At 42.1% G+C, this 16,963-nt stretch overlaps 1 pseudogene; it reads right to left on the reverse strand.

Moving 5' to 3' along the window:
* Nucleotides 1-1,345: 1,345 nt before the first annotated feature.
* Nucleotides 1,346-12,491, reverse strand: LOC115283472 (annotated as a pseudogene).
* Between the last annotated feature and the right edge of the window lie 4,472 nt (nt 12,492-16,963).

A 16,963-nucleotide genomic window follows, 5' to 3' on the forward strand; every position in this document is an offset into this window, starting at 1 on the left:
AAGGGTGATTACTGAATCATAGGATTCATAGGATATTCATAGGATAGATCTGTTTTTAATATTTTGAGGAACCTCCATACTATTTTCCACAATGGCTGCACCTGTTTTCATTCCCACCAACAGTGTATGAGGGTTCCTTTTTCTTTACATCCTCACCAACATCTGTTGTTTCTTGTGTTTTTGACTTTAGCTATTCTGACAGGTGTAAGGTGATATTTCCTTGTAGTTTTCATTTGCATTTCCATGGTGATGAGTGATGTTGAGCATCTTTTTATGTGCCTGTTGGCCATCTGGATGTCTTTGGAGAAATGTCTGTTCATGTCTTCTGCCCATTTTTTAACTTGGATTATTATTATTATTATTATTTTTAGTGTTGAGTGTATCAGTTTTCTTTATATATTTTGGATACTAACCCATAATCAGATATGTAATTTGCAAATCTCTTCTCCCATTTAGTACATTGCCTTTTAGTTTTGTTATTTCCTTCGCTGTGCAGAAACATTTTATTTTGATGTAATCCCAATAATTTATATTTGTTTTTATTCCCCTTGCCTCAGAAAATATATCTAGAAAAATGTTGCTGTGGCCGATACCAGAGAGATTACTGCTTGTGCTCTCTTCTAGGATTTTTATAGTTTCATGTCTCCCACATAGGTCTTCAATCCGTTTTGAATTTATGCTTCTGTATGGTCAAAGAAAGTGGTCTAGTTTTCCTCTTTTGCATGTAGTTGTCTAGTTTTCCTAATTCCATTTGTTCAAGAGTCTAGACTGCCTTTTGCCCATTCCTCCTTTGTCAAAGATTAATTGACCAGATAAATGTGGGTTTATTTCTAGGTTTTCTGTTCTATTCCATTGATCTGTGTGTATCTTTTTATGCCAGTCCCAATACTATTTTAACTATTACCACTTTGTAATATAAATTGAAATGTGGAATTGTGATACCTCCAGGTTTTTTTTTTCCTTTTTCAAGATTGACTATTCGAGGTCTGTTGTGGTTTTAAACCAATTTTAGGATTCTATGTCCTAGTTCTATGAAAAAGTCTACTGGTACTTTGATAGGGATTGCATTCAATCTGTTAATTTCTTTGGATAGTATGGACATTTTAACAATATTTATTTTTCCAATCCCTGAGCATGGAACATCTTTCCATTTCTTCATGTGGTCTCGAATTTCTGTCATCAGGGTTTTATAGTTTTTAGAGTACTAGTCTTTCACCTCTTAGTTTAAGTTTATTCTTGAATATTTTATTGTTTTTTTAACAACTGATAAATTTATTAAAATTTTTATTAAATTTGAATTAATAAAATTAAGCCATTTGTTGAACAATTTATTTAAAAAGTTGATTTAAGCATCTTCAGTGGTGACTTCAATCTTGACTCCTGTTTCAATACTGATGGAAGTCATCTGCTTAACAACGTCAAAAGGACTGTGCAAACCAAAAAGTCCTTTGTGGATCCTCATCTGGAAAGGATCCCAAGCCTTAGAACCTTCACCACAAAGTGTCTTTTTTGTAGTGATCCTCAGAGTCTTTTTTAAAAATAATTTATATTCTAATTTTTTAAATCTTTTTTTTACATTTATTTATTTTTGAGATACAGAGTGTGAGCAGGGGAGGGGCAGAGAGAGAAATAGACACAGAATCCAAAGCTGGCTCCAGGCTCTGAGCCAGCAGTCAGCACAGAGCCTGATGTGGGGCTCAAACCCACAAACTGTGAGATCATGACCTTAGCTGAAGTCAGATGCTCAACCGACTTAGCCACCCAGGCACCCCATCTCAGAGTCTTTTTAAAACTTTTTTAAGAAATATTTATTTGAGACAGAGAGAAGAAGCGAGCATCAACAGGGGAGGGGCAGAGCGAGACACACACACAGAATCCGAAGCAGGCTTCAGGCTCTGAGATCAATAGGGGACTGGAACCCATGAACTATGAGGTCATGACCTGAGCCGAACTCAGCCCCCCAGGCACCCCTGATGCTCAGTGTCTTGGTAAGCATCCAAACTGGTCCTTTCACTTTAAGATTCTTTTTCTTTGCCCTCGGATCAAGTCATCTCGTACCTTCTCCAAAGATTTTACATTTGGGCTGGTTAGAGTAATTCTAATTCTGTGAATCACCCTCTCTTCCGTGGGTGTCTTCCCAGTGTCTTTAAAAGCCAACCAACTTGTTCCTGAGCAAAAGCAAACAGCGGAGAGTCAGGAGCGGGAGTGGGGTGTCCAGAGTTCCATTCTAGGGGAAACTCTATCTTCCTCAAAGAGCTGATTATTTTACTGTTTATAGTGCAACTGTAAATGAAAATTTTCTCTTAATTTCCCTTTCTGTGGCTTCATCATCAGTGTATGGGAATACAACAGATTTCTGTACATTTTGCATTCTGTGACTATACTGAATTCATGTATCAGCTCTAGTAATCAGTTCTAGTCTTGGGGTTTTCTATACATAATGTTATGTCATCTGCAGGGAGTGAGAATTTTGTGTCTTCCTTGCCAATTTGGATACCTTTGATCTCTTTATGTTGTCTCAATGCTGTAGCTAGGACTTCCAGGGCTATGTTCAAAAAAAGTGATGGGAATAGTAAAAGAGGTTTTTTTAATTTCTTCTTTGATTTCTTGGTTGGCTGAGAAATGGGTATTTATAAAGGAAATCTTCATTTGTAAGGGAGTACCAGGAAGTGAAGGATAACTAAATCTGTAGAAAATCTTATCAATGGAGAAGGTGATCATTTAAATCTGCATAACAACCATACCCTCCTTTACTGTATTTTTCCTGGTAACCTCCCATAACTGGCCCCCCTCCCCATTATCTTTTGTATTTAGCTGGAGGTGGATTTAAGATGGTGGCTTGGACCATTTTAGGGCATTATTCAGTTTTCCTGGGTATCTGTCATGTACATAGGAGGTATACATGGTATTAAGCATCTTTTTTTAAAAAAGAGAATGCTTATGGGGTGCCTGAGTGGTTCAGTCGGATAAGCAGTGACTTCGGCTCAGGTCATGATCTCACGGTTCCTGGATTCAAGCCCCTTGTCAGGCTCTGTGCTGACAGCTCCCTCAGAGCCTGGAGCCTGTTTCAGATTCTGTGTCTCCCTCTCTGACCCTACCCTGCTCACACACTCCCTCTCTCTCTCTCAAAAACAAATAAAAACATTTAAAAAAAATAAAAGAATGCTTATTTATTTTTGAGAAAGAGAGCATGTAAGCAGGGAAGAGGCAGAGAGAAAGAGGGAGACAGAGAATCCCAAGCAGGCTCCGCACTGTCAGCACAGAGCCTGATGCGGGGCTGGAACTTAAGAGCCGTGAGATCATGACCTGAGCCAAAGTTGGACACTTAACCAACTGAGCCACCCAGGTGCCCCATGGAAGAGTCTCAGCCAAGAACTCAGAAAGATAGAAGGAACATTATTCTTCCTCTCCCATAGCCATATAACAAAAACCATGAAATAAAGAGGTGGTTTAGGAATAATGTGGAGATTCAGGACTAGTCTAGTCAAAATAACAAAATTCTTCATTGGTGCTCTAGTAATGTTACAGCAAATACTCAGCACCCAGGAGGAGACAAGCCACACGCACTTGGGGAATCAGGAAAAGACAGTTTATGGAGCACCAACACCAGTCCAGAAGAGTCATCTCCAACGGCTGAGCATTGAACCTTGCGTTGGCCTCCTTTTATGGCTGGGAAGGTAGGGGATTGAGAGACAAAAGAAAAAGGGGAGGGGGCCCTTATCCGTGGTGCTACTTGGTGTAAGGCTTAATAGATGGAGGCAGAGGCGAGAGGAAAGAGAGAGACCACGTTATGGAGCCAAGAAGGCCTTTATTGGAGTCTGCAATCCCCGGGCGAGGTTCTGTGACTCTGGAGCGGGGAGTCAGGGAAGTCGCGCCTGGTATGGGAGAGCAAGGTGTGTTATGGGTGCAAGAGTTCCAGGTTTGAGTTCAGGTGGGCAGATAGCCAAGTAGAGGCATCTTTGGACTGTGGCAGGATAGGATTGGCTGTTCACTTCGGTGGGGTGGGGGGTGCTGGAATCCCATGGTGAGGCATTCCAGTTTGAGACAGTCCAGATTGGAGAGTGGGGGGTCGTCGGTCCCTGGCGGTGCCTGGAACTATTATCTGACCCGCAATAAAATGGCCGCTGGTGCTTTTCAAAAGGCTCGGGTCATTCCAGGTCTGCAGGTGGGGGTTGTCAGTGCACGCAGCTCTCCAGAGCAAAGTGGCCGCTCAGTTGCCTTCCCATGGCAACTCTTACACCTGGGCAGTTGGTGGGCACAGGAAACAAACAAGATTACTGAGTATGGTACCAACTCTCCATCCTTGGACATGTGGCTGGCCCTTTTATCTTGTTTTTGTAGCTTTTCTTCTCTGTAAGGAGGAATTACGTATTCTAGTTACCACCTGGTAGGGAAATTTAAAGAAACCTGCCAGCAATAGACCCAGTGTATGAATAGAGAAATGACAACCACAGTGTATCTAAATGTCTCTTGAGGAGATAAGAGAAGTTTTAATTGTTCTTTCTTCCATTTTAAGGTAAAAATGGATGTGACATTCTGTCCAGACTTTGTAAGTCTGTCCAGATAGTTTTACTATCTTACAATATATATCAGACTCACATTCTGTAAGGTAGTAAAACAATCTGGACAGACTTACAAAGTCTGGACAGAATGTCACATCCATTTATACCTTACAAAAGAAGATAGAACAATTAAAACTTCTCATCTCCTCAAGGGACATTTAGATACACTGTGGTTGTTGCTTGTATATCTCCTGAGAGACGTAATTTCACAAGTGTCTGCTTATATTTCCAACGGTCAGAAGACATGTGAATTGAATTATAAAATCAAATGGGTTAGCCTCTTCTTTGGCCATTTCAGCTTTCTAGAGACATCCTAAGGAGGGAAGGGTCCTCAAAGAAAATGTCATGCTTTTACCCTTACAATCCACATTTTAATTTGTGATTCTCTTTATTGTTTGAGTGAGTACCTTCATATGTGTTTACTATTTATATAATTTCTCTGTCAAGGTGTATGTGGTTCTGCTGAGGATTTAGTTCTTCTCAACTAATGTGTGTTCACATTACGAGGAAGGTCTGGTTCCTGCTTTCTCCTTGCAGGCATTCATTCACAAGTGTAGACATTGGGTCAGAATGAGTTGCCCCAAGATATGCCACTTTGGCCTGCAGATTATTTCACACTGAAAAAAGTCCAAAAGACTCAGGAAGAAACGTTGCCCCCCCTTCCCCCCCCCCAACAGCCTAAAATAATTTAGATGGAAGACTTGCTCCAGAAAGAGGGCAATCGCCATAGACCGTGACATTATAATGTGAACAAGGGATGGCAGAGGAGAATTGAGCGAAGTCTGTTCAAATTCCTCGATGTGTCTCATTGTTTCTTTTTCTTTTTAATGCTTATTTATTTTGAGAGACGGTGGGAGTGGGAGGGGGGTGCAGAGAGAGAGGGAGGGACAGTATCCCAGGCAGGCTCTGCCCTGTCAGTCCAGACCCAATGCAGGGCTCCGTTCCATGAACTGTGAGGTCATGATCTCAGCTGAAATCAAGGGTCTGATGCTCAACTGAATGAGCCACTCAGGTACCCCTGTGTCTCATGGTTTCCATATGGCTGCATAGTCCTCTGATTGCATTTATTCTTTTTCGTCTTCCTGTAAATTGCTTTCCTTCACTTTGAAGTCCCAGACCCCTAACATCTACTTAGTTCCAGATGACACAACTTGTTTTACTTGACTATCTTGGGAACCATTTGTGTTTTGTGGATTCCCCATAGTCAAGTAATTAAGTTTAATTTTTTTCTGTTGATCTATCGCATGTCAATTCAATTCTTAGACCAGCCAGAAGAACCTTGAACCACAGAGAAGAATTTTTCTTCCCAACACAAGGGGATAAGAATGGTGGCAGGAGGGGAATGGTTGGGGATGGTTCAGTCGGTAGAGCACGTGACTTTTTAAAAAAATGTACTTATTTATTTTGAGAGAGACAGGGTGAGTTGGGGAGGGGCAGAGAGAGAGAGAGAGAGAGAGAGAGAGAGAACATCCCAAGCAGGTTCCATAACATCAGCCCAGAGCCCAATGCAGGGCTTGAACTCACAAAACCGTGAGATCATGACCTGAGCTGAAACTGAGAGTCTGATGCTTAACTGACTGAGCCCCCCAGGTGCCCCGATCATGTGACTCTTGATCTCTGAGTTATGAGTTTGAGCCCATGCTGGGCATAGAATTTACTTTAAAAAAAATGGAGGGAGAAAAATCTATGGAAATGTTTGGTTGAAAGGAAATATTTTCTTAAAGCATCAACACTGTCTACCATGTCACAGGTCACTTTTTTTTTATGTTTGTTTATTTAATTTGAAAGAGAGAGAGCATGAGCTGGGGAGGGGCAGTGAGAGGAAGAGAGAGAAACCCAAGCAGGCTGCCCATTGTCAGTGCAGAGCCCAATACGGGGCTCAGTCTCACCAACCGTGAGATCACGACCTGAGCCAAAATCAGGAGTCAGATGCTTAACCGACTGAGCCACTCAAGTGCCCTTACCGTGTTGCAAGCTTCTAGACATAGAGAAGTACTTTGCTAGAATTGCTCAAGACAAGTATCAGACACTACCAAAACCCTAGACAAATGTATGGTAGTGATTGTGATCATCACACTATCATTATACCGGACCAGCCCTGAATGCTGTGAAAAAACAGAGTAAACTATTTGTCTGAATGGCAGAGATAATCCAGGTAGTTTGTGAATTAGCCATTATCAGTAATATTGTTTTGGCACACATCATTTTAAATCTCAGTCCCCTTTTCCTTGAAAGAGAAGAAAAAATATGAGAGAAAGACCTGTCTAGGACTCTCTACCCATTTAGAGTTATAAAAGATTCTGAGTCTCTTTGAAATAATACTTACTAAAATAGTTAGATCGAGGGATATAGAGACATAACAGATCTGGATTATATCTCGATAAAATATATCAAACAAGATATTTGGCAGTATGCCTCGTGGTCTCTTGATAAAAAAAAAAAGTGAGCTGGATAGCAGCATTTTTAGGAATATCTAAAGGTGGTCACGTCACTATGTCCTAAGAGATTGAGGGATAGTTCTGTGTCAAATTGAAGGGACATGTCTCTCTGAAGAGCTCTGGTCTGAACAATCCTATTTAACCCTTGTATCAGCCATCTGAAGGAAAATACAGAAGGCACACATGAAATTTGTAAGTGCCATAAAATTTAAGACGCTTGATAACAGAACTAAGATGCAAAAAGATTTTGGACAGGCCATCATGATGGGCTAAAATTAAAATGGAATCCAGTAAGGAGATACATAATATCAAATAAAAACAAATCCTGCTTTTAGTGAGCAGAGACTTTATTCAAAAGGATTATTGAGGGGGCAGGGGAGGGGGCTATTATGATAGTGAGAACCCAGTAACCATATGATCTCCAAAGCATCTCAAGAGTTAAGTAATACGTTTCCTTCTACAGAGAGGTGTAAACAAAGCTGGAAAGAGCTAGGTGTGGGGAACTGAGCTGAAAGAGTGACAGGATCAAGTCTTGTCTTGGGGCCAGCCTGTTTTCCAGGAGGGTCCCTTAGGGGGTTGCCTATACTGGCTCAGCTTGAGGGTGGACCAGATTTCAGAGGCCTAGGGGAAGGACAGAATCTTAACAAAAGTTTGGTTGGTGTGTATTTTGCTCCAAATATCTGTAGGGACAAGCAGCTCATCTGATTATTTATGAGAAAAAGAAGGGAACTCTGGAGCATCTGTGTCTTGGCTTTGGTGTAGATAAAGTAGCAGGGCAAGTGTGAATCATATATGTCATATGGGAAAGGATGATTCTTTGCAATGAGTGTTTTCTGAAACAGAAGAGTGGTAGATCCCTTTAACCTTATGTTTTCCGGGAGCGTAGGGCTCAGGTAAAATTCAATATTACCTATAATGTCTTTCATTAAAGGTCAAGGAATGAAGGCATCAAGGACAGGGTGGATGGGAGTCTTTTGGTTTAATGGTAGAAAAACATGGGGAGATTTTAGTTGGTATGTGTCATCAATGTGATCTGTGGTAGAATGGGGGTGGGTGGGATTTGGGGTAACATTAAGAGAAATCTATTGGCTATACTAGCCGATATACTACAAAATCTACAAGGAACTCACCAAACTCCACACCCAAAAACAAATAACCCAGTGAAGAAATGGGCAGAAGACATGAACAGACACTTCTCCAAAGAGGACATCCAGATGGCCTACAGGCACATGAAACGATGCTCAGCATCACTCATCATCAGGGAAACCCAAATCAAAACCACACTGAGATACCACCTCGCACCAGTCAGAGTGGGTAAAATGAACAAATCAGGAGACTATAGATGCTGGTGAGGACGTGGAGAAATGGGCACCCTCCTACACTGTTGGTAGGAATGTAAACTGGTACAGCCGCTCTGGAAAACAGTGTGGAGGTTCCTCAAAAAACTATCCATAGAACTCCCTTATGACCCAGCAATAGCACTGCTAGGGATTTACTCAAGGGATAAAGAAGTGCTGAGGCATAGGAGCACATGTACCCCAATGTTCATAGCAGCAATGTCAACAATAGCCAAGTCATGGAAAGAGCCTAAATGTCCATCACCTGATGAGTGGATCAAGAAGATGTGGCTTATATACACAATGGAGTACTACATGGCAATGAGAAAGAATGAAATCTGGCCATTTGTAGCAAAGTGAATGGACCTCAAGGGTGTCATGCTAAGTCAGGTGGAGAAAGACAGATACCATATGTTTTCATTCATATGTGGAACAGGAGGAACTTAACAGATGATCATGGGGACAAGAAGGGGAAAAAGTGGTTAAGGAAAGGGAGGGAAGCAAACCATGAGAGACTCTTAAATACTGAGAACAAACTGAGGGTTGATGGGGGTGGGGGAGAGGGGAAAAGGGGTGATGGGTATGGAGGAGGGCACTTGTGGGGAAGAGCACTGGGTGTTATATGGAACCCAATTTGACAATAAACTATATTTTTAAAAAAAGAGAGAAGTCTATCAAATGGGAGGATTAACAGTCCACCGTGGGGAATCCACAGGTCAAAAGATATCTAGAGTAACATATTCAGCTCTGTATATGCACGTTGCAGTGTTTTACACAGATTATAAATTTCATTCTTACGTTATCTCTTTCTAAAGTAAATAGGCCTATCTTAACGTACTTAAGGAACTGTCATATGAAAGTGGGATTATGCGTATACCTGTAACAGAGAAAAACTTAGGATGTCTGACTCTGTATTGCTTCTGTTTCCCTTGCTGCTGTGACCTATAGCTTAGAAACATATACTTAGCCCAGCAGGCAGGCATATTAATCGCCGAAGGAATTTTGCTTACAGCTAAGATTTACAAAAACTGCTCTTTACCCAAAATCTACCTCACCTGAGGAGATAAGGAAGGAGCCAGAGCAGTCACCATCCCAATTCCTCAAGATGGAAGAAAGATCATAACTCAGGGAGGCATTGAAATGGTGCCCCATAGTGTTAATGAAGTAGAAACTGGCAGAAAACTTAAAGCTTATTTTTCAGAGAACTATTTCCCCCAATCAGCTATTGTGTCTTTTCAGACCCCACTAAGAAACTCACTAGCTGTCTTTGGAGAAGCTTGGACTCAAGGCCAACTGATACGGTGCTGGCCTATGAACCAGCAAGGTCTTGCATTTCTCCCTCAGGATAACAAGTCCAAGACTCCATCCTGTTTATAACAGCTCTTGGAGCATGCCAACAGCCCCTTCTCCTTGGCCTAAAATAACCTCTTAAAGTCAGGGGCTGAATTTCGCCTCATTCTGATGCTAAGTCTTCACCCCAAAGGGAACAAGGGATAGATGTTTCATCTACATTTACTCAATGTGGATGCTCCATCTTTTGTCATGAAAACTCATAAGTTTTTCTGCCCTTTTCATCCATATGTATGTAATCTCAACCCCTATGGTTATAAAAAAATGTGTTCTCTCCCACTTCAGGGAGGCATTTGAGACCCGTCCTCCCCTCTCCTCCCTTGGCTGCCTCTCAAATAAACTCTTAGCTTGCTGCATGCTTGATGTCTCAGGGATTGGCTTTGCTGCACATCAGGCAGATGGACTTGGGTTCAATTACATATCTTTTATAGTTTCTGTGGGAGGAAACCAAATCAATGCACAGGAGTTATGGAAGGTAAATTTCTGCTTAACAAAAGGAAGACTATTACATTTTCCCTCTCCAAAAGACTTCCAGTCACTCAAAGTATTCAAGCAGACACTGAATGTTCGCCAAGCTTAGATGTGGTGGAAGAAGTTCTTCTTTGTTTTGTTTGTTTTTAGAGAAAGAGAGAGACCATAGTAAGGGAGAGGGGCAGAGAGAGAGAGAATCCTAAGCAGGATCCATGCCCAGTGTGGAGCCTGCTGGGGGACTCGATCCCATAACCCTGGGATCATGACCTGAGCTGAAATCAAGAGTCTGATGCTCAACCAACTGAGCCACCCACTCATCCCAAAGGGGTTCTTCTTTGGCTGAGAGGTTTGGTCTAATGTCTTAGTTCCTTTTCCCAATTCTGTGATCCTGTGACTCTGTTAATTGACCACGTCAATCTAATTCTGACTTATCTTTTATGACTTATTTTTTTAATTTTTTTAAATGTTTATTTATTTTTGAGAGCGAGAGAGAGACACAGAGTGTGACCAGGGGAGGGTCAGAGAGAAAGGGCGACACAGAATCAGAAGCAGGCTCCAGGCTCTGAGATGTCAGCACAGAGCCTGATGCGGGGCTCAAACCCACAAACTGTAAGATCATGACCTGAGCTGAAGTCAGCCGCTTAATCGACTTAGCCACCAGGGCGCCCCTATCTTTCATGACTTAAAAAACTATGCTGTTCCATTGTCACCCTTGATTTCTTCTCAGCCTCATTAAAACATCTGTGCTATTTCCATAGTGAATGACCCCTATTGTTGGCTATTAGCATACATACTCACATTCACACACAGGTTAAAACTGGCCTATAAGAACTTTTTTCTAATTGAAATGTTTTATCTTCTATGCAAGGTAGAGGGTTCTTACCTGAGCTTCACAACCAAAGGTAATAATTTAAGTGTAGGTCATAATTTCTCCTGTGAATCTTAGAGAAACACAGAGACAGATTAGTCCCCAATAACACTTCTATGTATATTGTAGGGGAGGGAAAATGTAATTTTTCTTCTGCTCTTCTAAATTCTTAGCTGCGGTTTCAATACCACGAGACAGAACAGCTAGAGAAAAAAGAAGTTTATTAACAAATATTTCTTCTATACATGGGAGACAGCCAGGAAAAAGAGATATCTTAAAATGTAGCCTTAAATATTTTCTTTATCAGAAAACATAAAAAGAACTTCAACAAGGCAATTTAGGTATGAACAACTGAATAGAAAAGTGGGCAAATAATGCAAATAAACAACTCACAGAAAATAAATACAAATACTCAATAAACACATTAAAATATTTACAGGGTCATTAACAAGTTAAGAACCCAACAGGCCTCACTAGTTGGATGGAAATGTCGTAGTCAGGAGCACAGGTGGGCTGGCTGGGGGGCATTTAGCTTTATATCAAAGAGAGTCAGTGGGGCGCCTGGGTGGCTCCGTGGGTTGAGCATCCAACTTTGGCTCAGGTCATGACCTCATGGTTTGTGATTTCAAAGCCCAAGTCGGGCTTGCTGCTGTCAGCACAGAGCTTGCTTCAGATCTTGTGTCCCTTTTTCTTTGCCCCTCCCCAACTTGTGATCCCTTAAAAATAAATAAAACACTTTTTAAAAAAGAGCTATACGCTTGAAGGAATTATTGTCTTCGATTCCACCACCTTCATGAAGCAATACTGCTAGCTCAATGGGGTTCTTGATTCACAGATATTCTTCTAAATTTCTAGGCTTGATTTACTGATGGCTGGTGTCCATTGAGCCCTTAACTGATGTTCAGTCTTAGTTCCAGCTACTTGTAAGCAAGTGGGTGTGGTTACTTCACTCATTGGACAGAACTCAAGGCAGTCTTAACAGCTCTGGCCAATATGACCCTTATGAATCTTTTTAGATTTTGGGGCTGCTGCCAATACCCCAGCTGTCTGGTCTGCCCCATTGAAGACTACAGACTGGTAGATTAAATACACCCCTCTTTGGAGCCATGAACTATGGAAACAAATTTCACCCATTCTCTCATGAGACCAAAGGGAATACAGTCGCTGATCAAGCTGCTCAGATGGCCATCATCACCAGCTAGATTCATCATTGGACTGGCCATGGCAATGTACCAATCCTAGACCAGGCATAAGTTAAAGGACTACATGTTTCTGGTGCAGAAGTTAGCACTTCATACCGAACTTGCAACTCGCCAAAAGTTGACCCATTTGACTCACTGTAGGAGGACTTGTTGCAAGAGTCTTTGCTCTTTCCTTCTTTTGGCAAATTGATTAAATCAAGTCTCGATTCCTCTTTTAAGGCTATCTGTGGTCCTTCATTACTGTCAGTACTTTCTCTGGTCATGGTTTTGCTGTCCCAACTGCGGCCACCCCGTTGTGACCCTTAAATCAAACCTGTACCATGTTCCATTTTCCAAACCATCTACAGTCTGACAGTAGTTTGCTTTTCCTCATAAAAGCCACTCGAAAGTGGGCTGGTGATCATATTTGATGGACATTCATGTCTCTTCGCACCTTCGGGCTGCTGACATCATTGAGAAGTGGAAGGGATTTTTAAAAAGTCATCTACAAATTATTTCTGCCTCTGCCTCTTATCTCTTTCTGGTTCATTCCTTTTAGTAAGACAATTTGGTTGCAGAAAGTGGTATAGAGACAGAATAAGTTTCCCTTCCTCTCTTCTAGGTTCCTCAGTCTAGTCATTACATTGCTATAAAACAGATTCACAGGAGAAAAACAAGTTTTAATTTCCTACATATGGTAGACCCATAAAAACATGAGACCATAAGGCAGCCAGGCAATTGAGGCTTCTACACCACCCTGAGCTAAGAAAATAGGTAGGGATCTGATGGGGTACAGGGCTGATGGTGGGATTCAGAGCCAATGGCCAAGAACGAATCCTTGAAGGTGTCTTTGGTGCAAAAAGGTGATTTTTTAAAGCATGGGGACAGGACTCCCGGGCAGGAAGAGCTGTTCTGGGGTTGTGAAGAGTGACTACTTATATACTGTAGAGTTGGGGGAGGTAAAGTCAGGAGGACGTTTCTTAAAGGGATTTCCATATGCTAAAGAGGGTTTCCAGATACTGAAGCCCTAGCTATTGTCAAGCTAAGGTTTGTTTTTCCCTCTAACAAAGCATCATCATTAAGATAGTAGGGATTTCCTGGACATTGGGCTATTGACAAGACTGCCTTTTTCTTGTAATTTACTAAGATATTTGCAGACTGATAGAGACCCATATCATTTACGACTGTGGTCTCTATCAGTTAACCATTTGTTTTCTGTCTTTTCCTTTGTTCTCAGGCCTGAGGAATATCACACATGCGCCACCTGGGGGGGGTGAGGGGTGTATGTGGGTGTCAGCTTGCCTCATGCTCCCTCATCAGATCTGGGGACACAAAAGGAAGGAGAGCCACTCAGAAGAAGGTAAGAAGAGATGTGTGGGAAACAAAGCTTGCCCTGTTATGCAGATGAGTTTCTCAAATAAAAAGGTATCTCTAGTAAGACATCGTTTCCTGGTACAACTTTCTGGTACCCTTTTTCCAATGCAAATTTAGGCAGCTGGGGAGAGGTAAAAAGCTTTTCCTGAATCTGGTGGATTTTGATTGCCTTTAGCTTAAAATAACCCCCATGCCAAAGTGACCTATTTTAGGGTAGTAAATTCTGCCCTCCTTCAGTGGGCTCATCTGTTGGCTTCCTCCTGGGTTAATCAGAGAAAAAGGATGAGAAAAGAGATCGAAACTATTTGGAAAATTCAGGATTATTCCGTGACCATTCCTGGGCATTATGCATCTTTTTCTCCTACCAGTAACCTTAGGTAGGCCCTGGTCAAAAGGAATGCTAGGGAATTCGGGGATAATTCTTGTCCAGCCACCTGGATTCTAGCAACATGGATGCCAGTATATGCATTTATTGGGGACCTCTGCATCACCCCTGGAGAACATGGGGGCCAGGGAATGAGACATCTGTGAATGCCCACATGCTGCTTGCTGTGTTGTAAGTAATAATTTGCCGCTGGAAAAAAAAATCATCTTCAGCTAAAACAGAAGAAGGATGCGGGGAAGCCTGTTATGGGAATGGGAGCCAGAAACGCTAGGTAAACAAGGAGAAGGCTGGTTATGCAGATTTAAGTTGGGCCTTCTCCACAGATAAGATTCTCTAGGGATTTAAAGTCATTCTTGTCTTCTGGGTACCTTGAGAGGGACACCCTTACAAATGGAGATTTCCTTTATAAATGTGAATAAATTTCCCTCACCAAAGGGTAATGTCTCCTGTTATTTTCAAAGCTTCTTCCATATCTGCTGTTTCTCAAAATAAGCAGCTAAAAATAATCCTGGTGCCAAAGAGGCATCATTAGCGTAGCATATCCTGGTCTCCTACAGTCATATTTTGGGGTGACATATTCTGGTCTTCTATAATATAAACTCCCCCAGGCATCCCTAAGTGATTTTTATTTCCATGAGGAGATGAGACTCTGTGATAGTTCAAAGAGTTGAAAACGGGGTATTTAGAAGAATGGTGGAATCACCTTCATTGCTAGATTTGATTACTGGGAGACCCTCCAAAAACTCATCTCCACAGTTTGCGTTCATTGACCCCTGTGGCTGTTCCAATGCTAATTCTTCAGTATTATAATGCACATAGCAAGGGAGTAAATCACTTTTATCTGGATGTAGATGGATCATAAAGCAATACAAATGCTAGTGCTCTGGGGACAAATCCAGAGCTTTCTAGTGCTGAGGTTCCTGTTGGACCTCCATGTGAGCTACTCAGGCATGGTGCGTGAATGGGACATTCCAAATGCCGGTTGCCTGATTGCAAGGTAAAGTTGACTTCCGGAGAACGTTTAATTTACCTATTTTAGAATCAGTTCTACTCAGGGTCAGGAAGCACCTCTCTTGAGACTCTTTCTTTCTCTTACCTTTATTCACAGCTGTTTCATGCATAGGGAGTTTTCCTATTAAAAAAAAATGTATCCAAGGAAGACATTCACTATGGCCGTGATACTTTGCAAGTTTTGTTCTGACCAAGTCTTAGTTCCTTAGACTGGGGTTTAAAGCCTTTTGATCTTGTTGTTTTCTCAGTAGAAGTTGGAGGCTAAACCATGGAGTCTGATCAAAGATCAACTGAGGCATATTAAGATCTTAAGGATTCATTTGAACAAACATCAGTTTGAATCAGTCAGTTTTCAAGAAGTGGTTAGAAGTGCCCCATTGGAGGGAGCTGGGGAAGTTGTTTTCAAAGAGAAAAGGCAGAAACAAAGTAAAGAAATTACTGATTAATAGCCTAAACCTTAGTCCGCTGTGATTGGCTCTCTTTAGATTTCAATTAAAAAAAATTTTTTTTAATGTTTACTTCTTGAGACAGAGAGAAACAGAGCATGAGTGGGAGAGGAACAGAGAAAGAGGGAGACACAGAGTCCGAAGCAGGCTCCAGGGTCTGAGTTGTCAGCACAGAGCCTGAGGCGGGGCTTGAACTCACGAACCATGAGATCATGACCTGAGCCGAAGTTGGACGCTTAACCAACTGAGCCACCCAGGCGCCCCTGGATTTCAAGTTTTATAACGTTGAGGTATAGACTGTGCTCTGCTTACATAGGTGCTGTTAGAGCCTCCTGAGTCCAATGGCCTCCTTGTTTCATGAATTTAACAAATCTGCTATATGTTGGTCTACCATGGTTTCAGATCCAGTCATTTATGACAAAATTGAGATTTAAAAACAATGTTTATTTATTTTGAGAGCATGTGAGAGTGGGGGAGGAGCAGAGAGAGGGAGAGAAAGAAAACCCAAGCAGGTTCCACGCTGTCAGTGCAGGGTCCGACTTGGGGCTAGATCCCAAGAACCGTGAGATCATGACCTGAGCCAAGATCAAAAGTAGGATGCTTAACCGACTGAGTCACCTGGGTGCCCCTAAAATGGATTGTTTTTGAGAGAAAAGTTCTGATACAAGAATGAAGTAAGGAGAACCTGGGTGACTCAGTCCATTAAGCATCTGACTCTTGCTTTCCTCTCAAGTTGTGATCTTGTGGTTTACGAGTTCGAGCCCCACATCAGCCTCTGTGCTGACAAGATGGAGTCTGCCTGAGATTCTCTCCCTCTCTCTCTGCCCTTCCCCTGCTTGTGCTCTTTTCTCTCAAAATAAATAAATGAACATTAAAAAAATAATAATGCAGTAAGTCCTGTCAGGATGTCCTCATCTCATTGGTTCTCACTGATAAGTATTCGGTAGCTTATCAAGACAAATACATGAAGGAGCTACTAGGGCAAGGGGACATTGTGACTATAAACACCACGAATTTGTGAAGACCAGCTGGGAGTATTTGGTCTGGGAAAGGCTGTCCTTTGTCAATCTCAAAGAGCTCTATGAGGACCTTGGGGCGATTAGCTCCTGCGGCAGTCAAGGCGATTCTTCCCCCACCCCCACCCTGCAGTGGCAAAACCTGTGCAGTGGTCCCTCGAAGAATATCCTCTTGCCCACCAATCAACCCCAGCATTGTGGGTTCCCTAGCCACATGCTCTAGCAACAGGGAACTTAGACGTTTGAGCTTGGAGTTGGACATCAACCCTTGGTTGGCTAAGCCATCTCTCCCATGTACCAGCTTGTGTAAAGGTACACCTCAACTAAATTTGAGCCTTTTTCCCTTCATCTCCCCTTGTCCAGAACAATAGTGTAGCTGGGGTGCTGGGGTGTAAGAGCACATGGCCCCGGGGGTACGAAACAAACCAGGTTCAGCCACTCTGCAATGACAAAATCCAAAGGCAGAGAGATGGGTGGGCGTGAAATAAGAAAGGGATTTATTTCAGTGAGGCCAACCCCAGGAA

This window comes from Suricata suricatta, chromosome X (assembly GCF_006229205.1).
Source record: "Suricata suricatta isolate VVHF042 chromosome X, meerkat_22Aug2017_6uvM2_HiC, whole genome shotgun sequence".
In the NCBI taxonomy this organism is placed as follows: Eukaryota; Metazoa; Chordata; class Mammalia; order Carnivora; family Herpestidae; genus Suricata; species Suricata suricatta.